Genomic DNA, 26,561 nt, shown 5'->3' on the forward strand with positions numbered 1-26,561 from the left:
CTGCTAGTAATAATAATAATAATAATAATAATAATAACTAGACTAAATGTTAATTACTGTGCAAATGTAAGTGTGTGTGCTTCCTCTAAGATACTGCAAAATCTGTATCTTAGAAGAATGAATAAATAAATGAATAGTTTTGAACTGTTTATGCCTGTAAGTGATTTCCTTTTGCGTTTGCCACACTCTCAAGAAGAGAGAAGGTGCTAAAAAGTTGGAGGCTGAACACGTCTGCACAGCCACATGAGTTTTTCTTTTTTTTTTTTCTTCTTCCCCTGAATACAGGGAACAAACAAACACACACTTCAAAGCGAAAGGACATTAAAAATCACCTCACACTCTCTGCCTTTGGTCTCTCAGAGATTTTTTTTTAAGGACCGGACAAACTGGAGCATTTTTGAAAAAGACCGCAGGCATGCAGAATGATTGTCAGCCATGCAAATAATCACTTACTTACACTGTGTGAGTTTGCTCTGGATAAGGCGAATTACCATTTGAAAATGAGCTGAAAAACACTCAGGGCAAGAACCTTGCATCATGAATCCCGGCTCTTTTACTGCGCTATTTTTCTCCATGTGCGCACACACACACACACACACACACACATGCGCGCACACACACACAGATATGCATGCACGCACGTGCGCATGCATAAAAACACGCACACACACAGATACGCATGCACACACGTATGCACACACGCGCACAAACACACAAATATGCATGCACACACATACACATGCATACAAACACACGCACGCATACACGCACAAGTGCACGAACGCACACACGCACGCACACACAGATACGCATGCATGAACATACGCATTCACACATGTACGTATGCACACACACATGCAAACATACAAACACACACGCACACATATACGCATGCACGCACACATACACGCACACAGATACGCATACACGCATGCACTCACACACACACAAACAAACATACAAACACACACACAAACAAACATACAAACACACGCATACACACACGCACACACATACATGCACATAGATACGCATACACACACGCACTCACACACACGCCCACACACACACAAACAAACACACACACAATCAAACCTTCAGTCCAGTCTACACATCCAAGTCCTAACAAATATAAATGAATTCTAAAACTGCGTGATTGGCTGTTGAGGCTAGGCTAGCATGTCTGGTGAGCATCTAACAACATCTAATATTAGCATTAGCATTAGCAACAGATAATCACCGACTAACTTTAAACAGCCAGTCACCGCGCACGTATGGGCACCGCACTTTAAAAGACAAAAACATTTATTTTCCATGGGCGAGAAGGAACTCAAGGCACTCGCCAGTTTTCTAATTGCTTTCTTCGAGACATTTTGGTGCAGCGGCACAGTTTATTTAGCAGGGATGCAAATGTCGACACGCAAATTTCGGCGGGCTCCCTAATCGAGTCACACTCTGCGACTAAACAAAGTCCTCGGGACACCGACACCGTAGGGCGGAGTTCACTCATTTCTCCGGTTCAGAGGAGGCCTTCTCCTGAGGGACAGAGCTCCAATAATGACTTTTTTCCAGCAGTGTTAGCTCAGAACAATATTTATACATAAGCAAACGGCGATAATTTCTTCTATTTTACGACAGTATTCAGATATTCGACATGGAAACGGAGTTCTAGCAAAGCAAACAAACCCATAAAATCCCGATGATTTCTCCCATTTCATACCGATTGTACATTTCTCCCTTTCTGCAAATACCCTGTGTACAATAAACACATTCTTGTTTAATGCTAAATAATTTAATCACAGAAGTATTCATATACATAAAAAACATGCATTTTTATGCCATGTTACAGTAAAAAGGGGGTAGAAACGATCAGCCTTATTCACTTAGTTGAGATTCTTTTTTCATTTACATAATCTTAATGTTCTGATTGCAGTGGATTGATTTTCTTTTTCTCTACCAAGGAAATGAAACCAAAATGTATTTTTCAATATCATAAGAACTTTTTTACTATTTTTACTCAGATTTTTTGGCAACACAGAATAAAAGCAGAGTGTTTTAATGAAGAAGAGTAGAGAGGAAAGGAAGGGTCTCCAGAACTCTGTGAAAAGAATGGAGACAGGTTAAAAAGGGGAAGAAAAGAAAGGCAGGTTAAAAAGAGAGAGAAAAGAAAGGAGACAGGTTAAAAAGGGGAAGAAAAGAAAGGAGACAGGTTAAAAAGAGGAAGAAAGGAAAGGAGACAGGTTAAAAAGGGGAAGAAAAGAAAGGAGACAGGTTAAAAAGAGGAAGAAAAGAAAGACAGGTTAAAAAGAGAGAGAAAAGAAAGGAGACAGGTTAAAAAGGGGAAGAAAAGAAAGGAGACAGGTTAAAAAGAGGAAGAAAAGAAAGGAGACAGGTTAAAAAGAGGAAGAAAGGAAAGGAGACAGGTTAAAAAGGGGAAGAAAAGAAAGGAGACAGGTTAAAAAGAGGAAGAAAAGAAAGGAGACAGGTTAAAAAGAGGAAGAAAGGAAAGGAGACAGGTTAAAAAGGGGAAGAAAGGAAAGGAGACAGGTTAAAAAGGGGAAGAAAAGAAAGGAGACAGGTTAAAAATGGGAAGAAAAGAAAGGAGACAGGTTAAAAAGGGGAAGAAAAGAAAGGAGACAGGTTAAAAGGGGAAGAAAAGAAAGCAGACAGGTTAAAAAGAAGAAGAAAAGAAAGGAGACAGGTTAAAAAGGGGAAGAAAAGAAAGGAGACAGGTTAAAAATGGGAAGAAAAGAAAGGAGACAGGTTAAAAAGGGGAAGAAAAGAAAGGAGACAGGTTAAAAGGGGAAGAAAAGAAAGCAGACAGGTTAAAAAGAAGAAGAAAAGAAAGGAGACAGGTTAAAAAGGGGAAGAAAAGAAAGGAGACAGGTTAAAAATGGGAAGAAAAGAAAGGAGACAGGTTAAAAAGGGGAAGAAAAGAAAGGAGACAGGTTAAAAGGGGAAGAAAAGAAAGCAGACAGGTTAAAAAGAAGAAGAAAAGAAAGCAGACAGGTTAAAAAGAAGAAGAAAAGAAAGGAGACAGGTTAAAAAGGGGAAGAAAAGAAAGGAGACAGGTTAAAAATGGGAAGAAAAGAAAGGAGACAGGATAAAAAGAGGAAGAAGCAAAAGAACGGCAGCGATCAACCCGGGGCGATCAACATCTGCGTCGGACTTTAAAGCGCCTTTCCTGGCGTTCGTACGCGGCACAGCGACCCGCGAGATGGCCGTCCACCGCGCACCTAAACTTCAGCAGCTTGCCCCGGCGGAATAGAGACAAACGCGGCGCGTTCTAATCAACGTGCGGTCGTCCCTGGAAGGCCAGAGGACCGCCCCCGGGATGAAAGGGTCAACCTTCTGACTTCAGGAAATTCGAGAGCAAAGCAGAGGTCTTGGCCCTTTTTTTTTTTTTCTCCTCTGATGAGCATGATGACTCCCAAATCTTTCGGGGCTGCGGTCTTGGAAGCAGCACCAGGGAGACGGCGAAAGAACGCGGAAGGAGCGGGGGGCGAGGAGTTCGGGCTGGAAGAAGAAAGGCGCTACATCTGCTTCCAGGCTGGATTAAAAAATTGAAGGAAAAAAAGAAAAAAAAAAACAATTTTGAAAAAAATAATAATAAATTGAAATTGATCATATGCTCCATCAGTAAATCTGCTGAGCGAAAGGTGCTAAGCGGTGCCCCTGAACACGAGGCGGGCGTCGGGCTCAACGCTGGAATGCGCTGGTGTTTACTGCAAAGGCGCATTACATTTTTCAATAACGCATAATGCTAAAATATGACATGAAGTGCGTTTAGGGAGCCCGCCATTAAAAATAGATTTACTCGTGGAACGTTTCCAAGGCCTTTCGTACGATGGAAGTCATTCCTTCCATTCTGTTTTTTTTTTTTAATCGTACTACAGAGGAGTCTGGGTAGGGAGGCAGTGCTAATTAAAACATAGCCAAAGTTTGGTGATTGCTGTACATAATTAGCAGGAACCTTGCATACCATATTTCCTCGTTTCTTCTCCCTTCTCCCAGTCTGCCGTGCGACTCGCGCGTAGACAGGTGTGACGGCATTCCGTTTGAATTGGATTACGCTCTGCGAAAAAATGAATAGCAAGGTAAAAAAATAAAATAAAATAAAAAAGTCCCGAAAAGCCATTTCCCCAACTCTCCGTGTGATCCCCCAACTTGCTGAGTCCTTGGTTAAATTCAGATCTACACAAAATGAAGTCCCTGGCTAAGATTCAGAGGTAAGCAAACTATAAGCCAGACTCTCAAACTAATGCCGGGTTCGATTAAGTGGAGAGGATCCGAAAACAGCGGGGGTCAGGAACTGAGGGAAGATCCTTTTCCCTGCAACTGTGCAACTACGGCTTTCTGAGAACTCTGCACAATCACTAGTGAGACTTTCCCATTCCCAAAATGGAGAATCGATCCTGAATGAAAGATATGATTAATATTTTTGACTTTATGAACGATTTTTTTAGAACAGAATATTCCTTGAAAAACACATGGACACATTAAATGAGTACACGATAATTATAATAAATGATGTTGCTGTATTATTTTGTTGTTGTTTTTGCTGCTGTTTTAAGGGTATTAAAAGAGAAAAATATGACATTAGAATCCACTGGTGTTGTTCTATTTTTGTCAGGTAAATATTCCTACTTAACAGTTTCTTTATAATTGTTAAAGAATCCACTCAATGCTGTTTTTCATCCCAAGCGACTCTAAGTAGCAATATTAACATACATGTACGTTAAGTGTGCGTTGAGTGTGTGAAATGCTTTTGTTTACTGTAAATGGTTTGTTGTTAGATAAGGGCTGCGTCTTGCTGGTTTCTGCATTAATCTCACATTCTCACCGCCATTTTGTGTCAAGCTCATTACCAATGCTTCTCCCCCTCTCACATATGGCACCATCAGGCCAATACCATATTGTACAGAAAAGTATAATTGAAACAAAAAATTGCATACTCATGCAAATATCTAAGCAAATATTCAACTGAAATGAGATGAATAACAGTATAAATTATGCTAGGGCAAGGAATCGCTCAATAAAGTACTGTGTTTCCAGTTACAAAAGTGTGTCGAATTCAAATAAAGTGCAGAGATGTAGGAATTACATGTGTGTAATAAAACATGCATGGGTTGGACAGTTCTTCTGAAGCACTGGGCTTCAGTGTAGTGATGCTCCCCTCAGTCGGGGGTTCTGACTGTGCCTGGCAACCTGGCAGGGCAGTGCATAGCCAGCCATGGTGTCACCCAGGGAGGGAGGGGCAGAGACAGGAAGACAGGCACCATCTCCTCACACAACGAAAAAGAAAACAAAGAACAGAATTAGCCTTTTCTCGTAAATGAGTTACAGTAAATGCATAAAACCGCCAATATTCAAATGCACAATTTATCGTAAGTGTATTAACCATTAGCTATAGTCACAATATGAAACCCAAACTCCTTTTTTTTTGGTCATTGTTATTGGGGATAAATATTAATAGTGACAGAAGAAAACTTTGAGATATTTGTGGTCATAATTGGGACACTCTGACTTGTAGTGGCTCTTTTTTTCTAGAAAGGGAAAAATACAATGAAGAGCCGCAATTCTGGTGTTTGAGGAAAAAAAACAATCTTTTGTATTGTATCTTCACTTTTACAATGGTCTCTGGTTAAGTTGTAATATGTATTAAACAGTGTTATTATCATGTACAGTATAACTGAGTTATGAAAGCAGAAGGCCGTATTGTGAAGAGTGGAAGAGGAAGAGGAAGAAGTAAGGCTCCCACATAACTGCACAGCATCCATAATTGCACAGAAGCAATTAAAAATAACCTACTGCCCTATATTATAGCACTACTCAAGTCGAGAAGATAAAGTTTGGATACTATCTTCATAATATTTTCTTTTACAAGATAAGAGCTTTGTGTAAATTTAGCTAACTACAGTATAGCAACTCCCCTATGACAGCAGCCATGTTAACCAAAATTTGGAAAACCAGCTAAGCAGTATTCAAGGCTATTCTGCTTTGCTGGAGTTGACTCTTACCCTGAGAGTTCAAGAAATGGCAATACTACATACAATTAGCAGCTCAATAGAGACGGACTCTTTCTTTGCGGGGAAATTTCCAGTTTTGATTGGCAGGAAAGACCAGTCCATTATCGTGCTGTCCATTCAGCACCAAGACAGGTAAGGCTTTTTTTCCCCCGTGTACCAAAAAAAGTATTTATACATCAACTTAAAAGGAAACGTATTTATTAATTATATGGAAAACTCAGGGTGGCACGATGACCTCACGGCAAGACGGTCTTGGGTTTGATAGTGTCACGATTAGAGGACACTTTTAGAGGACCTTTCAGTTAACAAATTGGTGAAAGTTCCACGTTGATATGCCAAATGCTCTGGGAGGAGATGTGTTTAAAAGGTTTTTCAAAAAATTCAAAATGGCAGAAAATCCAATATAACACACATGGGTTCTATAGAACTATTTTTAGTTCAAGAGAAGTCACGTCTATTGACCCTGATTTCGCTCCTGCCCTATTTGTTGACATGATCTCTAAAACAAACACGGCAGGAGTAAAAATGTATTTATTTATTTCGCATTTAACTGTACACTATAGCGCTACCACTAAGCAAAACAATAGGGTGCTGGGCACCAGAGGACAATTGCATGAAATAAAAGACATTGGAAAAATGAAGACATTTTTTTGACATTTCAGTATTTTAGCTTGGTTATTCACAAAACACTGACATGTTTATAAGTGCTTGTGTAGCATTTCTCACCTGAAAACCATAAAAAGATTAAAACTGGCATGCTGGGCTGGGATACCAGCGGCTTCTATACCGTTTCCATGACCAACTGAAAAACCCAGCTCCAGCTTCTGAACTTTACCTGCCACTGCCCCCGACCCCCGCAACCCATAGTGCACCAATGCCTTCAATACAAGGCAGAGACAACATAAATAGAAGCCATTAAGCTTTAATGGGGTTGAAGGGAGGCGGTGGGGATAAATATGAATACATCACATATAGGAGTGGGCAAAATACACAAAAAACCTATGTAGCACATGCAGACACACACAGTGCATTAGCATTTATTTATTGATTTATGCATTTAATGTATATTGGCTGTAGCTTTCATTGGATAAAATAAATAAATAAATGAAAATCAGATTTTCCAGTAACTTTTTTTCGAATCTGCAGGAGAGTACACGTTTACACGAGTAAACGGTCCCACCCATAGTCCGCGTGTCTACGGTAAATCCGTCCTCTCTTCTGTGAGACAGACACACACCTCGCTAATGGCAGAGAGACCCTTGGCCGTGCGTGTGCGAGTTTCCACGCCCCGATAGAGAGAAGACTCTGACTCGGCCGTCCTGTACAGTTTCCACACAAACACACACGAGTGCGCCCGTCAGAACCAAGCGTCCACTTGGACACAGGCTGACATGTCCTCCTGACAATATGACTGCATTGTGGGGACCGCGTGTTACACACGTAGGAAGCTGTATAACAGGCTTCACTGTATAACAATGAATTACCTGTTTGCTGTTACGGCTGAATGCAGGCACACTTCTAATGAATGTGTTTAGGAACAGTGTCCTGGTAACACTGGTTTATTGCAGTTTGTGCCAATGGGTGTGTGTGTGTGTGTGTGCACGTGCTTGCTCGTGGTACTGTCACACTCCTCACTGCTCTTTGTAGGTCTGCACAACGGGACAGAGGTGCAGTCCGCCCAGCTGTTTATACAATACGCACACAATTTACGAGGATCCCCTCAATGTTTTCCCATTAGGTATGATTTATACGACACGCACAGAGCGCGTTTAGCAAACATTGCGTCCTGAGTCGGAACGAGAAGGGAGCGAGCCGGAGGATTAGCTCTTCGTAAATCAGCCGCGAAACAAGGGGCCTTAAATTTTGGCAAAGGTGACGCCGGTGCGTGGGCCTACATGGGGGAGGGGGGGGGGGGTGGCTCTCTTTACCATAAGGAAGTCAGTGCGTCTAGTTTCTCCTCCTCCTCCTCCTCCTGGCTGTTCCGGACAGGATGCGCTGGCTGACCCCCCCTGGAAGCGCGGCGTGGGGGTCAGGCTCCGGGTCGGCCGGTTCAGGCAGGTTAAGCCAGGAGCCGGTGAGAAGCTCCTCCACGAAACAAAAGGGACAGTGTCGAGGTTCTGTCAGTGCACCCCCCCAAAACACCCACCTTCACCTCCACCCAACGCCTCCCCCCCCTACCCCAAACCCCTCAAAAAGCACAAACCAAATCCCCCGCAGGGACACTTCAATGGAGCCCTGGGTAACAGGGTCTCCTCGGTTAAAAGTTTTGATCTTGTCAAGGGAACCTAAAGAGAGTCTTTTTTTTTTTCTTTCTTTTTTTAAACTTGCAGTGGGACCTCTGTGGTTTTCAGCCATGTGAGGCAGCAAGTGCCGGAGAATAAAGGAATGAGTTTCTTCATCCAAAAAAGCAGTGAAAAAATAACTACATTTCCCATGAACCAGATTATGAGCGCTGATCTTTCTCCCGGCCAGACTGTTTACTCTTCTAACATGCTGGAGTATCCATCATATCTCAGCATTAAACTCACATGTAACACAAAATCAGAATGCCTGCAACAACAGATGCACTTTCAGTGAATGGTAGCGAAGCACCATTTTACCAGGTGAATATATAAAATTATGCAACTAAAACAGCTTATGTCCCTAAAATATTGAAGGGATTCAGACTGGTATATAGTAAAATCCAATACTTCCATAAACAATATTCATGAAGAAACACGAAACACGTTTTCAGGCACATATATATATTGAGGTGGTAGAATTGGGAGGGAAAAAACACCACTGTTGGACAATGATTACGTTGAAGGGGAAAACGATACAGGTAAACAGGCCAAAGCATACATCTCTCAAATGCGATGACTTCCACAGTGGAGAGTAGAGAGGATTTAGCTATAACACACAGTCAAAAAAAAGGATTCAGCATCGCTACCTCCCGCCAATTAAAGTATTAGAGTACAACTCTATATTGATTATCTAACTGAACTAAACAGCCTGGTTGTTACAATTAATAAACACATTGTCAAATGTCAAATATTCTATTTACGCAAGTTTAATATTTATGACGGATGTTCATTTTCTAAAAAAAGAAATAGTAGAATGTGTATATATTGCATATGACCTTTATTCATCTTAGAAGTGCAACATCTTTATTTTTGGACAGGCGGGCTTCTGGACATCCACACTCTGTCCAAAACAAATAGAATATTAACTCTTCAGCTATTTCTCTAACCAGCTTCACTACACCACACATAATCCAAAAGTCTCCTATTTATTCTGAAAAAAGCACTGACAATGAATTACACACACACACACACACACACACACAAAAAAGTAAGACCACAAACAAAATGGAAAACGCATCATTGAGGGTTGATATGACACACAGCACAGAGATGTAAAGATAAGGGTTTGGACAGTGAGGCACTTGTACTTCCTGTCTTAATCATTTCAAACCAGTGCCGGAGAGCAGGAGTTTGTCTCAGGAAGTAGGGGGGGTTTGTTGATTCATCGCCTTTGACTAAGGTCATACCAAATTAACAGTCTGTCTCCCGCATAAAAATAGCATACCATTAATTTTTTCATAAATCTTAAAAAGGTTGACCTGATTTACAATGTTAAGCTATGTGGAGAAATTAAAGCGAAAAAAAAAGACAAAAAAAAAAAAAAAACATTGAAATAAGCAGGTTGAACTAAGTTTAGCTTCGTCCCTGCCCAGGTTTCCAAGAGACATTCGCGCAATCAGGAGGGCCTGTCGCTACGAGCGGACGGGCAGAAAACGCACCGCGCTCACCAACAAACACGCTCTCGAGACAAAAACGGACGATGCGCCATTTTCCATTAGCCAATAAACCGAAACTCCGCAGGTTTTCACGCTTGTAACAAACAACGAAGTCCCTCCTGAACGACATAATCAACTTTCAGGTAATAACCCCCTTCGTTAGCTCTGAGGAGTAAATCCTTTAAACGTAGCTTCGCACTGGTTAACAGGCTTAGCTCCGTCTTAACGCCACGGTCATTCGGCATTTTGAATAGATCCTAATTATTTCTTGTGAAAGGTTTAAAATTTGTCAACTCTTGTGGAATACAATGATAAAAAAAAACCTCCTGCTTTCAAACATTATCATTACAAGTACATTAGATGAGATTTAATGGCTGAGAGGGTGGAAGTTTATTAACACTTGTACCCACCAGCAAAGGCCAGACAGCAGCCAAAGCTGATTATGCCTTCGAACCAAGCCGAGACAGATGATAAAGTCCTACAGAGTGAATTATTGCATTTTCATTAAGGTTTGTGTGTGTGTGTGTGTGTGTGTAGCTTATGTGTTGTTTGTTAGTTTAATAATACGGAACACTGAATGTGGATTTACGAGGATTTATGGCGGATAGCGTACCGGGAAACAGCCAATCATGTCCTGCTTTTTTCAAAGGCCAATTGGAAGACAGCTTTGAAGGCAGTTATTACAATTAAATCGGACATTCTGAAAGAGAGAGAGAAAGAAAGAAAAACTCACTATATTTAATGTGCAAGGGAATGATGGGCACCTCTTACATCATAATAATATGCTAATCAGCCTCTGAAATGCTGATGAACTTGCGTGTCACACAGGATGAAGACGCGGACATAAAAGTGACAATAATGCTATGATAATTGCGTGTTTTTATGTTCCATTCACAGTTATAATAATGTTCTTCTTAAAATAAAACCAGAGAAAAGAAATGCAAAAAAAAAGAAAAAAGAAAAACATATTTTCTCTCACTGCGGAAGAAGTTTTCCATCTCTCAACATTAGACAGATTGACAGATCTGCAGATAAAACCTTCTGTAGAAATGGTGAAATATTCGGCACGGTATAGCGCCCAACATCCACTGGTTTGGTTATTCGGTATGCGTACTGTGCCAGGCAAAAAAAAAAAAAAAAAAATTACTGGACATTATTCCTACAGTGACATTTGCGGTCGGGGGGATGGGGTCAGGGAAGTACCCTCAGTTGCAGGCATGCACAGCTCAGGCTGACTGGCAATCAGCCCAGGTGTTTCTAGGTCCTTCACAAAGGTGCCTGGAGAGGTTTATGGTGAGATATGGTTTGTGCTTCTCATTTACTGACTTGTTTGTTTGTGTGTTGGTAAGTTTTGACACACCCCACGATAAAGGGAATAAGATGGTTGCTGGCCTATTTCAGCCACTCTTCGATGCCCTTTCACACCGGCTCTTGCCGTACCACGCCCACTTCCCCCACTCAGTAGCAGCGCTCTTACCACAAGGAAATGAAATGCCGGCCTCCGTTTAAATCTGGAAGAGCGGCATTGAACAGCGCCCAACGCACGGGAACGCCGAGCCTGGAAATAGCGTGCGCTACAACTTTACAAAGTCTTCCCAAGGACGGCGAGAATGCACGCGGGGAATTTCGACACGCGCTCCGTTTCGCAAACACAAGCACCGGAGCCGCGCCTGGGACATCAGCCACGGATCTGCACTCGTCCAGTCTTCCCTGCGTTGTGGGCGGTTTCCAACTATGCGTTCTGGAACATTCCTAATGCATCGCTGATGGAAGCCATTACTGCACTGGGGAACACTTGTGCTTGATACATGGCACTGAGATGGTATTTTCAGTGGAAAACTTACATAATATCCATACCCCCATATAGGCAATCTATGGATTTCAGACCTATAACATTAACACTAGCTCCCTTTTGAAATTTTTATCGCTGGTTTTAGCAGTTAGGTGTGCATTAGTAAGCGTGAGATTATGGAACCCATTTATCATGCAATTTCATAATTTCTCACAAATAAAAATGAGATATTTTGGAGAAGCTGCAATTGTGTGGCAGACGGTCTCACGCCCCGTAATTAGCATTCTTGAGCTCAGTGCAGGATACGCTTCTGCTGTAACTTGAGAGAGATTTATGCTGAGGTTCTGGGACAAGGAAACCGATGGTTTTAATTCAACCGGTCATTTGCCAAATGTTTCAATTTCACATTTTCTTGATTATTTATGACTTTGTGTACCAAGGTAAGTGCCGTACCATGACCTAAAAAAACATCAGCGTGTGAGAGTGCGTTTGTGTGTGTCTGTGCGTCACGTAAATAATGCATTGCATTCTGTTGAAGGCTGGTGTAGTGCAGGTCTTGCAACGTTGGCCCGGTTCTGTATGTGTGCTTGTATAATGCACTTATAAATAAAAAATGACTGAAAGGATGTTATGTTGCACGCTGTAGTCCACGGTACTGGAGGTTGTAAAACATGATCTCCAAGTCCAGGCCAAGGTCAAACAGTTATACAACAGGCTCGTTCCCACAGACAGCGGTTAGGAGAACGTCAGGAGACAAGCGTCCCAACACCAGTGCTGACCTCACCTCCAGGGCCAGAGATGACCGTTTGATCCAAGATTACACCAATCAGTCGTAATGCCAGATTCCAGGCTGATGAAATGATACTACGGCATGTCCCGCCCAGAAAGGCGACTGAACAAAAATGCAAGTGGCTCATTTCTCTCTCACTCAAAAACCTCTAATGCAGAGCCACGTAAGGGAAGTAGGGGCAGCAGTGCAGTGTAATGGGTAAGGAGCAAGGTACTTAACCTGCACTGCTACAATATATATCCAGCTGCATAAATGGATGCAGTGTAAATGCTGTGTAAATAGTTGCGTAAGTCGCTCTGGATAAGAGCGTCTGCTAAATGCCTGTAATGTAATGCTGGGTAATGGAAGTGAGACCCACAGCCAGGGCAGCCATTAAGCATACTTCCCAGGTGCTAAATCAGAGTTGCGTCCGTCATCCTTCAGCTCAGCAGAGAGTTTTATTTTCACCCCGACGCTCGGGCAACCCACGGCGGTTCAAGAAAGACGCCCAAATCCCCGAAAAAAAAAAAAAAAGAGAGAGGAAGAACGGCATTAATAAGCCGCACGTCTCTCCGCTGGCGATGTGGAAGGCCGGCCCGGCGGGCTTTTTGAAGGCGGCCGTCTCCCTAACCGAACCCAGCCCCCGGCGCATCTGCCGCCGCGCGGGTCCCTTTAATGTGGTCAGCGCACGGGCCGAGCGCACCGCCACGCGATCCCGTCGCCGCGCGTCCCGAGGAGGGGGGATTACCGGCGCTTCCTGGCCCGCTTTTTGAGCTTCAATCAGAAGGGCCCGGCACCGCGTACGAAAAGGAAACCGCCCCCAAAGCAATAAAGAGCTCTCACTCGAACCAGATGAGCCTCCTCTATTTTTTACCTTTTCCCCTGCCAAGAGGAGTCCCAGAGACATCCTGTGTGAGGTCGACGCAGACCAGCGGCGGCAGTTGCCCAACGTCTCTTTGAACAGGACACAAAGGGAGGAATGCTTTTGTTCCTTACAGCAAAAAAAAAAAAGAATCTTAGCACGACGTCGCAGAGTCTTAGCGCAGAAGTTATTGCTTTTAATTCAGTCTTAATGACCCTTCAGGCGATAGCCGCGTCTGGAATAAATACCACAGGGTTTTACCTCCGTTCCAGAAACCCAGTTCGTGCACCAGCTATCGCTTTTTGGGGCTATTTTCCAAGATGGAGAAGACGGTCGGGAGGAGCCAAAACTTCAGAGCAGGAAAAGAAGAAATGATCACAAAATCGATCTACGCTCTGAGACCTGTAAAGCATATTTTTTATTAAGAGGTGCTAAGAGGTACAATTACTTGGTTCGGAGATGCTGGGTGAACATTTCCGCACGTTCTCGGTGTATTTTTCAGCTAATTAGCGAGTGTCTCCCTCAAGCAGCAATTCCACACCTGTGCCCACTCAAAAGAAAGGCTCGGAAAATGATTCTAACTATTGTGTTTCCACTAAAGCAAAGAGCACATAAAGATAAGTGTGATCCAGCCCGTCGCCTGTTGGCTTCGTTGGTTCTGAGCTGAATATAATGCAGCTTTGCTAAAGATGTCAGACAAAAGGAATGCTGCACGGTGCCAAGATAAAATAGTTCATGGAAGTTTATCACTACTAAGGTTCGTTTGGAGGTCCAATTTTTAGCAACTTTTTAATGTCCTGTTTAATTCCTTCTTGCAGATTTGGAATAATTCCATCGCTCTGAAGTGATCTATCAGTTCCAGAGAGGCGTGTGCCCGTAGGAGCTTGATCCACTAGAGGGGCGTGTAAAAGGCGTGTTTCAGTCATCACAGGACACCCAGATGACTGAATCTTTACCCCTGAATGACGACGTGGCCAACTGCACGTTTCTGAATCTTTGCCCCTGAATGATGCCATGGCCGACTGCACTTTTCTGAATATTTACCCCTGAATGATGGCCTGACCAACTGCGCGCTTCTGTATCTTTACCCCTGAATGATGTCGTGGCCATTTGTGTTGAATGGAGAACCAGTTTGAATGGAGGACCAGTAAGGACCAGCACCCAGGGTTCCAAAATGTCTTCTTTCTGTCATTCTCTAAGGGTACATTTGATGTACCTCTGGCATCAAAAAAAATACTAGAATAGCAGAAGAACATCTTTAGGCATTGCTATCTGAAAGAATGTGCATGTAATGCCACATGTGATTTAACTGAAATGTTATAATGGCTGGGGTATGACTTCCAAATGGAAACAAATTCTGAAGAAAACATGGAAATTGATTTCCTGACAAGAATATGTTATGACTCATGAAAAATAATTTGGGGAGGGGGGGGGGGGGCGCAGAAAAGAACAAACTGAATGAAACTGAAGCTACTGCTACACAGAAGTTGTATCTTTGTCAACGATATGCGTTTAATAACATTGTGCACAAATACAAATGAAGAGTGTCTTTGTGAACTTGGAGAGCTGTGCTATATCGTCCAAGGGATCTGAAGATAGTTAGTGAAAAGAAGTATGCATAAAAGTAAACAAGAAATCCCGTGGCCAATTAAACCCTGGCGACGGATTCAAAAAAAAAAACCAACAACACACTTTTAACTTTTAACTACACTGATAACATTTCCTCCCTGAAACGCCTAATAAAAGTGAGCCATAGTTTAAAAAAATTAAAAATACTTCGCCGCGTTAATAATCCATCCCTTCTCTGCAGTCTGCTCCCCAGAGAGACGGAGCAGAGCGCTCAGAGAGTACGAGATGCCAGAAGTCCTGCAGCCTCGACGTGGGTGCTGGAAGCGATGCGTTCCTTCTCCATAAACCCCTTTCTGTCAGACAGTCGCACAGAACGCACGTGCTGCTCCTATAGATTAAAGGCTTTGATCGTCTGTTTTTTTCCAACGGCTCGCAGATTCATATATACAATCTGGCGGGAAATTGAGATTAATTCATTGTACTTAATTTTAACCTTTTCTATAAGTCAAGTCTGCGCTTGGTTATTTCTAATTTAAAACCAGAGCTATACGAACCATTAACACTCCATTCCTTATTAAAGACATTTCAGAGCAAGCCACTGCCAGAAGGCATGGTTTAAATATATATAATTTAGTATCATTTGCAAAAGGAATCTGGGTTTGAGGGGGAAAAAGTTACACTTATTCTGTCTTTCCAACTGTAGTTTTCTCTAGTGTTCACGTGTCCTTCGCTTTTAAATAAGCTTACCAGTTGTATTAAATTTACTTCATGACATTGTTTATATACTCATAAATATTTATTTTAAGTGCATCTTTTAAAATCATCATACTTCATTCAGACTTGACAATGGTATACAACTGACCTATTTTTTTCTCCGATTCAGAAAGGCTCACTGAATCAGCAAGTCTGAGTCTATGTCTTCCGAATACGCTTATTTGATTCTGAGAACCCGAGAGGGTGAGTTTTATTTAAAAAGGGGTGTGGCATTTGTGTCCCGGGACGAGATTCATTCTGAAATGAAACTCGAGTCTGATTTCAACACAGCCTTTTAATCCCAACATCGGCCGAAGCCAAAAGCGGAGCCAACCTTTCATCCAAGTAAATATCCAATTACATTACAGCAGTCAGACCTGTCCGTCATGACCTGAGTCAAGCTGGATATTATTGAACGTTGCGAGCACGGTACATTCCTTTTGTATGCATGTGGTACATATTATTAAACACTTACTCCGGCATTTCAACCATTTCCAAAAAGACTGTGCCTCATTACCTGAAAGCATCGCATTAAGACCATAATGCTCATTCCGTCGTTTGTTTTGTGTTGTTGGGTTTTTCTGCAGCTTTTTTACACTTGCGGCAACAATCGCTTCCTCCGTTTGCCAAAAAAACAGGCAGGCCTGTAGCCAGCTGGGGAGCTGACAGAGACCAGAGAAAGCTGAAAGATGTCCTTCCAATTAATTACGGCATTTATGTATTTTCAACTGATGCACGCATCATCAGAAACACATCAATAAAGAACATCCAATCCTATGGTTGGATGAAAAAATGAATGAAAAATGCTAGTTGAGAATGATTCGTGCAAAACTTCAATTTGAGAATGATTTGATTGGAGCCGATTGCCTTGGCGAGCATTATAGTTATTCACAGATCGAAGCTCTTTGCTTGTAAAACTGAGCTTTAGCTTTTGCAGAGCACCCAGGAATAAGCAGTAAAATCAGGTATCTACTAGCAACAAAGCGGGGCTGGGTAGTTCATCCCAGTTAAGGCCTGCCCTAGTGCATGGATGGGCTCTATGGTCTGGTATCTGCTAAGGAACCATTCTAGTGCCTGGATGGGTTATATGGTCTGGTATCAGTTAAGAGCCTGTTCTAGCCCAGGGATGGGCTCTATGGTCTGGTATCTGTTAAGAGCCTGTTCTAGCACATGGATGGGCTCTATGGTCTAGTATCTGCTAAGAGCCTGTTCTAATGCATGGATGGGCTATATGGTCGGGTATCTGTTAAGGAACCGTTCTAGTTCATGGATGGGCTCTATGGTCAGGTATCTGTTAAGGCCCTGCTCTCGTCCCAAATCCATGGCAGAGGGTGTAGCAACAAACACTGATATATACTATCGGCCAATCCAAATTGCGGAAGAAAAGGGAGAAAAAAAACATTAGTTCTAATGTTAAAGAGAATCTTAAGTGGAAAAATTACTTTTTATCTGAAAAAAAACATTTTGGCCTAAAATCCACATCCAGTACACAGAATGGTAATGCCTGTACATTATGCACACTGTATATTCTATGTAGACTCATACATATATTCTGTGATACTGAGCTGAGATATTATTGGGGCACTACTTGATATAGAATATCAATGCTATTAAGTCCATTAAAAGATGAGTCACTTTCAATGGCAATCAAAAATTGGCACAAGATGTAAAAGGAAATCCATGCATCTCCAGTTTGGCATCCATAAGTCAGAACCGGGCCCCCATAGTATCCATAAAAAGCCTACACATCTTTTTGAAATAAAGCTTCATACAAAAAGCATTGTAAAACTTCGGCTAGCAGTCTCAGGCTTTTTGCATGGGCTATGACATTGCATTACTGACCTTTAGCAGCAGGCGCTAAGTGTAGCATCCCTTTATAGAACAGAAGCGTTTCAGGTTCAGTACCTGCTCAAGGGTGCGACAGCAGGGTCACACCTGAGAACTGAACCTGCGATCTTTTAGTGTAAAGTGTACGCCCGGTTCCCTGACCACTATTCTACATATTCATATTAATATGAATGGTAAGAGAAATGTGGCCGGGGAGAGAGGACACGTCAGTCTTCACGTCACTTCCTTCACTCTGAAACAGACGTATTCCCCACCCCACCGCCCAAAACAAATCATATGGAAACACGCTACAATCAAAGAATCAAACAGGCCCAAGGACGAACACAGCAACTGATTAGCGCACAAAGCTAAAGGCCTCTCTCCCGGCCTCTGGGAGGCGGCCGGTCTAACAGACCTCCTCAGGAGGGCGGTTTCCCGGCCCCCTCGGTCGCCGCCGCCGTTGGGTAATTGGTTTCCAGGCCGCGGCTCTCCGTGCGCGGGCCCCTCTGCAACCTTGGAAGCAGCTGTCGGTTCGTTAAGAGCCGCGCTCACTTCCTGCCCGTGCGCGAGCTCGTCTGACGTCCCCCCCTCAGTGGACGGCCGTTTAATGTTCCCTTTCCAGAAAGGTTTCAAGCGGCCGGGAGACGCTCGGATAATTAGCGCGGCGCGGTTCACTCCCGCGTAACTAGGATGCACACGTCGGAGGATAAATAAAGACAAAATAATGGTCCATTTCCTTCAGTTCTAGCCAGTGATTATATCTCTCTTTTTTCTTTTTTTTTTTTTTACAGTTTTGATCATTTCCTGTGGTATGGGTGCAAACAGGAAATTCCTTCTGCAACTTGAAGAGCGGAGGTAGAAACTACGGGCTCAAAAAAAGGACTTTCACTCAAAAATCCTTCTGGTAAGACCAGCTTTGGAAAACAACTCATTAACACGGTTACATTCCATTAGGAAAGCTAGTTGATGTATTTAATCTGGCGTATTCAAACAAGACACTACAGTAACAGCTCCTACTCATACTAAAACTAGTCACAATATACTGCCAAAATATGGCTGAGGTAGCCTAATAGAACTGCGGCCCATAATGCGCGACTGTGATTGGTTTGTGTGAGGAGGAGTTTGTGTGCGATGTGAGGCAGGGTGCACAGCGTCGGCGCGGCCCGGAGAGAGATTTCGTGTGCCAGAGCGCTTCGTCATTTCACCACTCGACTTCAAAGGCTGAAAACCGGGGGGTGGGGTGGGGGGGTTTTCCCCGCCCACCACACCTCGCCGCCAATAACGAGAAAGCCCCTGAAAAAAAAAAAAAAAAACTCGCTGCGTTTGCTTAGTCACTTTGGAGGTGTCGGGGTGGCGGCTGAGTGGGGGGGGGGGACAGGTACGCATGAATCTGAGGCTGATTAAGACGAGAAGCTGAGCCTTCGGCTGATGAATAGCTCCTGACTTTACATTGGGCTCCGTTTGGGTGCATAAACGCTTGATTAAGCTCTGATGATGTTTGGGTAATTACAGAGAAAAAGCACACAGTCTTTCCACTCCTCAATGGCAAACATCTGTTGTTGCTTCCGACAAAACATTTCGCTGCGGCAGCGACTGCTTCGGTCTAAACTGCAGGTACTTATAAATCCATACAGCCGAATTCATATTAAGGCCCATCAATTTTCATCCGTTATAAACCACTACACACTAGCGGCACTGAGAATTACAAAAATAGAAACATCCAATATCCCTAAGTCATGTGTTCGGTAAAAATTATTTTTTTCTATTGTTTTAGTTTGAACTGTAATGTTCGGTTCGATTCGTGATCGAGTCAATATTCAACTGGCTTCCACGCAGGGCCTCAAAATCTTTACTCCTTTACGGCGCTCAGAACATCTAAATGATAAACACCGAACGCAATCTTTTTACTTCCAAAGCGTAACAAAATTATTCGCGCGTTCCCCCATTTTCACTGGAGTGTTTAGAGAGTGCATGAGACTGTACAAAATCACCCAATTCATTAACTAAAATGTTTTAAACATTTGAACATGAATACTTTTGCCCATTTAAGGGGAATATTCACAGCATTCAGACTCAAAAACGGATTCATATCCATTTTGCAGAATTAAATTACTTAATCTCGCAATAATAAAGTCCCAGGGGAACATTCAAACCAAGTTTACCCGTCACAAACTTTTTTTTGCTTTAATTCGACTTGGCACGGATTTCTCACAATGTTGAGAAGCTCCGGGGACAACATAAATTTGGTCTCAGTTGTTAGTGCGTTTCAGCGCTGAAAAGGATTAGACAATAGAGAGGGAGAGGGGTGAGAAAGAGAGGGGGAGACGGGGAGAGGGAGAGAGGGGGAGACGGGGAGAGGGAGAGGGCTGCCGTCTTGCGAGTTACTGACACAGGAGAAGCCTTACAACAAAGTGGGATCCGTGTGAAAGGAGAGCAGGGAGAAAGAGGAAGATTATCTTAATTATCATTCAGCAGGAGCTCAGAGCAGCACCTGTGCATGAATAATATCATTTATGGGCACATTGAGATGTGCATAATTTCACTTAAATCATAGACATTAGCCGAATAACAAGGACTGAACAAGCAGGCCAGGTCTAGAGCTGATATAATCCACACCAGCGGGCGGAGGAGAGAGAGAAGAAAAAAAATCAGTCTAGTCTATAATCATTATCCACATCATCAGAATGATAATGCCAGTGACGAAAACGTATAAATTTCACGTCATTTAGTCGATCCAAGGACCAATGACTGTGTAAAGACAATAGTTTTACCCTCTGAAAATGTTATGGTCTGTCCCGGTCTTTCGTGGAATAAGGGCTCGGCACGAGACCCATTCTATTGGGTAAATGAGGAGCTCTCTCTGTCTACCTCACTAGATTATGACACTACTGCATCTAAGAGATAGGGGAGGTCAAGTATAACCTAGAATGAGTCTAAGGATTTACACTGGGTCCACAGCTCTGAGGGGGAGGGGGGTTATGGGGGTGAAAAGATGACAGAAGGAAATGTGAAACCTCATGTTCACCACCTACCTTTCATCCCGAAGAGGTCAAACTAGAACCTGTTGCACAATAAAATGAGTCAGTGCTTTTTTTTTTTCTTTCTTTCTTTCGTTTCGACACGTAGGTTTTTCCCTCCAGTCATTTGCGAAATGTAAAACGTAGACCTGTTTATTTTCCACTGACTCCAGGGCTCGGATAGCGGCCGCGTGCGCTCTGGTTCTCAGTAACCGGGCGAAAGCGGCGCTTCGCGGCGTCAGATGACGGAGGGAAAGAGCGAGGGAATCCCGCGCCGCGGCGAACGCGCGGCAGGTGACACAACATCTGACAAACAAATGGCCCTCTTTCCGTCCCGGGGGCCCGAAACAGAAACACCAAATTTCCTTTCAGAAGTACAGAAACAACTCGATCACACTGAGATATCTTCTTAAGTGTTTCAAGTTAAAACAAAACGAATCAGCAATATGTAATAGCAATATTGTTTTTTTTTTTGTTTTTTTTGGGACGACAACTGTGTTGCTAAAGGTAGTAAAATTATGTTTTACAACAAATGGAGGTTCACTCAGCCAATCAAAACTCACGATACTGCGGACGTGATTGAAAACCACGAGCTCATTGGACACGGGCCAAGCTGCTCCCGAACCATTAAGCCGCAGTACCGTCGTGCCTTACGTAACCACGTCAACAGAGCACACACTGACCGGGGGCCATTTTGTGCTCTCACCTCTACACCGGTGGGCTCCCCGGCACCTCTGCATTCTGCGAGCGAAAGCTGCTCACGGTAGCATGTACCCCTGCCCTCCGCCAGGGAAAAGGAGAGATGTGGAACCCACCGCATGAGATATCAGAAGAAAGAAAACATCCATTTTACAAACTGATTGGAGTAAATGGGAGTTTCATAAGCTGAGTGAATGCAAAGCATGCTGGGATTGCTATCTCCCTTCTCTCAATAGCAACATTGGCTATGCTGACAAAGGCTAGTTTTACATACACATGCCAATTTGGACTGAAATGGAGGGAGCCCGGGCCTTTTGTGTATGTTCTGAAACACTATTTTATATGGACACTTATCAAGGTCACATCTGTATTGTATCGGACAGAAACATAATTACTCAATAAGGGCAAAAACATCAAAACAATGGTCGCTCATTGTATTAGAAAACTGGCATTACAAAACCAATCAATATCTAACTGGATCAGCTGAAAAGACCAGATGAATTTATATTTCAATGGAAACATGTCCCGAGGCGATTTCTTTTACAGGAAATATTGGGCAGTTTTCTGGAAACCAGAAATTTTCAGGAAATATCTATCATTTATCTCAAAGCCGCATTTAGAAACTCGTTCGCCTACTGTGTTTCCAATCACCGTTCACATTGTGGCCAATCCTGCTGCAGTTGGCACAAGTTATATCTTAAAGTCACACACAAGCTGTGTGTTCACTATTGTATGTCACACTGGAAAACAGGGCAGTCAGATTTTAAAGACTTTTACTATCGAACTACATTATTCATTTTAATATTTAGGCATTTTCAATGTTAGTCAACTTCAGATTTGAATAGACTTGAATCTTATAAGATTAAGATTACGCATACGGCGATATCGATTGTTCAACATTCAAGACAGGTTTTAGTTCAATATTTAGTCATTTAATACGTATGCATATTTGAATAATGTTTCAGCCACAAAGTGTGACACATTTAACAAGGGATCCAACTTTGACTGATGCCGCAAAAATCCAGAAATATACCCTGATGCCATATTCAGTCAGACGAACGGGCTAATTTGTGACATAATTACCACTGACGTCGAGATTGCATTTCTCATAATGTGGAAGTCTTAACTGGGAGTTAATACTTTCTGGAATCTCTGATGGTCTGCCAGTCCAGAGACAAAGTTTTAAATATGTATCCGGCAGACGGCATTGTGGGTCAGAACCTACGCAACGAGGAAAGCGTCCAAACGCAAACGCGCACGCGTGGCGCACAAACACGAACGCGCGAAAACAGACTAACGCGACGCTGAGATTACAGAACTCAGCAGCCTTCGGTAAGCGGCCCACGTGAAAACACCTCGGTTACCATTATGAGTGCGCGTTTTGGGTTTTAGGAAAAACACAGAAGTCTTCGGGGATTCCCGTCATCCCACCAGGCGCTGCAGACGGGCATTCTGCGTGTGAAACGAGTCTCACCTACTGGCTTCCACTGCGTTATCAGGTGGGGAGATCTGCGCGGCGTCAGTACTGTACGCCTTCAAAGACGCGGCGAGTGGAACAGAGGGGTTAACGCCGCAAGGGCGCTCCTACGCGCGCGGGCGCAGCCAGGGAATCCCCAAAAGCGCCGGGCCCTTTCGCAAAAATAATAAATACATTAATAATCTCTCCGCCCCGGCGTACCGCGTACTGGCCACGATGAGTCCCAGCGCTGCGTCGTTTTAAAACTCTGCGCCAGAGTTAGCCAGGAGCTAGCCAGGAGTTCTGCCGCTCCCCGAGCTAGCCAGGAGTTCTGCCGCTCCCCGAGCTAGCCAGGAGTTCCGCCGCTCCCCGAGCTAGCCAGGAGTTCTGCCGCTCCCCGAGCTAGCCAGGAGTTCCGCCGCTCCCCGAGCTAGCCAGGAGTTCTGCCGCTCCCCGAGCTAGCCAGGAGTTCCGCCGCTCCCCGAGCTAGCCAGGAGTTCTGCCGCTCCCCGAGCTAGCCGGGTAACGCCGCAGAACGTCTGTCTGGCGTAGCTCGGGGGAGCCGTTTTTAAAGGCGAAGCGTATTGGGCTGGAAGTGTTTTTGAAAGACCGCGTTAGCGAAGGGGAGGGGGATAATTCCGGTGGAAAGCGTTCGCTTCGGGACGTCAGAAGGCCGGGGAGGACGGACGGCGGACAAAAGAAAGATGGCGGCGAGGAATGCGAGGAATGTGTCCCCGGCGGTATGGCGGAGCGACGAGGGGGAGCGGGCCGGGCCGGCGGCCCCGCCACGCCAAAGGTTCACGGCGATGAGAGGCGTCTTTGTGCGCGCACACAGGCGGGCCTTTTATGCAGGTCAAACACTCGGGGCGCAGCCATGCCAGCGGAGCGATGTCATTTCCTCCCGTACCCCGTATCGCTCGGCTGTACTCTGAACCCGGTGCCTTCGGAGCGAAACGCGAGCCGGAGCTGGTTGTTAGCAGCGCTCCTGACACAAAGGCAACGCGAGGTTAGCGAAGGCGCTAGCCCGCGATCGAGAGCGTCTTCCTGAGGAAAGGGCCAAACACTAAGGGTGGTGGGGGGGAGGGGGGTCGGGGGCAGAGATATGGGATCATAGTCAGTGGTCACCAGTTATCTTTACAGTTTTTCGTTTCCAGGCCCGGACCTTATTAGCCTGCCATCAAGGTCACCTGTGTTGTTGGCCTGTCTTACATCTCACACTGGCTGTACGCTTCAAAGAAGACAAACCCAAAAGTTCCTGTAAAATACTTCTTTTCTGAACCCCCAGCCAAAACACAGTAACAGAATGGAACATTGTTGACTATAGAAAAAAAAAGCAGTCTTCAGATTCATCTTTCAGTGGACAACAAACAGCTGTTAGCAGTACAGTAATCATCGCTCCCCAAAGCTTTCTAATTGCAGGATATCACCATGGTGCGCATCCCTTTTTTTTAGGTGGTAGCGTACCGGGGTCATAATTTTACTGTGTATAAATATATTATTGATATTTCTGAACGCTCAGCCCATATTGGTTTAGTAATTACAGTTCATTGACCGTAGGATGTGTATTGCAATAAACTTCAAGAACATTAATGATCCAGATGAAATCATTTCTTATGAATATTCTAAGGCTCTTCATAATAGATGCATCTTTCAGATGAAATGTTTGAACTTTGCTTTATTTTTTTTCCCAACTGTTTGATTTCTGTAAAATATTGCATCACAATAAATTATTCATGTCAATTAGCTTTTCATCTTCTAAGACACAAACGCATGTGATCCTTTTAACAACTATTTATTTCGTACTAAAAGAATTCTCCCTAGAAGCATACCACTATCGCCCGAGGACATATTTCTTAAATAAAAGGATCAGATCTTTGCATACCTAAAATTTGCATATTAAAGGAATGAAGGATGAGTATTAGAAGAATTAGGCATTGCAATCTAATCACTGCCTACCTCTGACTGGAATTCAAAACTCTTCTGGGTCTCCCCTTTCAGGCGAAATACCATACAATGTTCGCAAATTAAGAGCATCTTTTCAAGTTCATTATTCTCAGGACTATTCAAGAGCTGGGCTTACTTCTCTCGTGGCACACAGCTTCCTCTATGCGCTGCTCTGGTTCCAACCCTGACAACTCAATCGCCTCAATTAATGGAGTAAAAAAAAAAAAAAAAACGAAAAAAAAACATAGGCTTAAAATATTCCGTACCTTTTTCTTTTTTTTTTTAATATGCTAAATGATTCTCTTGGCGTTTTCAAAGGGCCTCTATTCAGCGACGCTAAAGAAAAAACCTGCCAGGAACGTACCCGGGGATGCCCTTGGAGTTTAAAGAACGGGCTCGGCGGATAAATACCTATTATTTCCAAACAGCTACACAAACTAGCGATGACAGATGCCTGCTGTAGAGTCTTGTACGGAGATGAAAAGGGGTATTCCGGAGAGGGGCCGGCGGGCATCTCCCATGCACGCTTTAAAATAACGGCGATTAATATAATAACAAACGCATGATCTGCACTGGGCCCGAAAAGCACTACGGAGAACGTTTGAATTTCTCCTTTAGAAAGGAAGCCCCTTCAGAAGCGGCAGAACGCGTCTCGTCAGGACTGCTAATTATTGTATTTTTTTTGGGGCTAGCGTGTTTTCTTTGTACGTTGTCGAGGCGGAGGCAACGGAAATAGCGGAGATTTCCGGTCCCGGACCCCGGAGTCGGCGCATTTCGTGAAGGATTTCGGTCTGAAGAGAACGGCGTCTCCTGAGGAACGCGGGTTTGTGGAGAGCCTTTTCCACGCCGCGTCGGGAGGTAGCGCAGAGAGACGTGTCGTTTTCGCACCTCGACAGACGGCCTCCGGCGGCAGCGTAAAGAGAAATCGCTCCTGGAGCCCCGCTTCCAGTCACGTGACCACCGCAGACCGCAGCGTGGGAGTCTGACGGCAGCCACTGTCCAAATGTCGACGCCGATGCATTTATCGGCCGTTTTCGTGATTGTGTTATTTCTCAGAATTGCACGGCGTTTTCAAACACGTAAACATTTACTTACATTTTTGTTGCTCAGTTATCCTCATTCGCCGGTCCTGTGCATCAGGAGAAAACAGGAGATTGTTCACGGGATTTGAGCTCAATGCGACACACAGATACTGGAGAGCTTGTGCGTTGAACTGATTTAATTAATTTTTCTGAAATGAATTCAGGTTTGTCTTTAAGCTATGTAAGCACTACAGTTCAACACAAATAAGAACTTTGGGAGTACGAGCCATCAGATTAAATATATATTATTTGTTTTTGTATATGACAAAGGCATAAAACATGCTTAAACTACTGCCTGGTGTAAAGACAGCCACAGACCTGAGATGAGGTCAAAAGCCTGTTTTGGGCTGAACAGCCCGCTCTCGTCACCAATCTGTGACTGTCGTTCGGCGAGGTCGCGCAAGAGACAAAACGAAGGGGCGGAGAAATCACTGGACACCTCCGACACCTTCCCCCCTCTCTTCTGACCTGCGCCAACCGGCCCCGAGAGGGAACGGGGGGGCGAGGCGGGGGGGGGCAGGAGGGGCGGGGGGGGGGGGGGGGGGGGGGGGGGGGGGGGGGGGGGGGGGGGTTAGTCAAAGTGGGGCGTTAAATTACCGCTGCCGTCTCAGCGACATTAAAACGTAACGCTGATCCCCCCGCTTTCCGCGAGCGCGTGATTGCACATCAACTCACAGTCGATACTTCGCGTTCGGCGGGGACGTCTGTGATCCCCGACACCGCACACGGCATCCGCCGGGTCCTATTCAAGCTGCGCGCCCCGATTCTCTTCGAAAGCCTTTGATGACGCAAAAAGACGTGCTTCTGAGATGCAAAAGAGTACAAAAAACTTCACACTGTATCCAGAGTCAATTTTCATTTCTGTGTCTTAGTGTAACGAAAGCGCATTTTTCGCTGCTCAGACAGAGCTCCTGAAAGCGCCGGCTGCTTTGCCCTTTTCGGTCCCTGCGCTCTCTGTATGACTCTGTTTGTGATCGTGGCCCT

General features: G+C 44.1%; 1 long non-coding RNA gene across 3 annotated transcripts in view; it reads right to left on the minus strand.

The window, feature by feature from the left end:
* Positions 1–3,041: 3,041 nt before the first annotated feature.
* LOC118214451 overlaps positions 3,042–26,561 on the minus strand; it is a 33,518-nt gene continuing 9,998 nt past the window's right edge. Inside the window, exons 2-5 of one of the 3 annotated variants that reach the window (XR_004762616.1) lie at positions 7,958–8,114; positions 5,105–5,282; positions 3,983–4,075; positions 3,042–3,550 (exon numbers count right to left, since the gene is read on the minus strand). This is a non-coding gene — a long non-coding RNA (uncharacterized LOC118214451). The remainder of the gene's footprint in view (positions 3,551–3,982; positions 4,076–5,104; positions 5,283–7,957; positions 8,115–26,561) is intronic. The other 2 variants (XR_004762617.1, XR_004762615.1) reach the window with 2 other exon arrangements.

Source organism: Anguilla anguilla, chromosome 15 (genome assembly GCF_013347855.1).
Source record: "Anguilla anguilla isolate fAngAng1 chromosome 15, fAngAng1.pri, whole genome shotgun sequence".
In the NCBI taxonomy this organism is placed as follows: domain Eukaryota; kingdom Metazoa; phylum Chordata; class Actinopteri; order Anguilliformes; family Anguillidae; genus Anguilla; species Anguilla anguilla.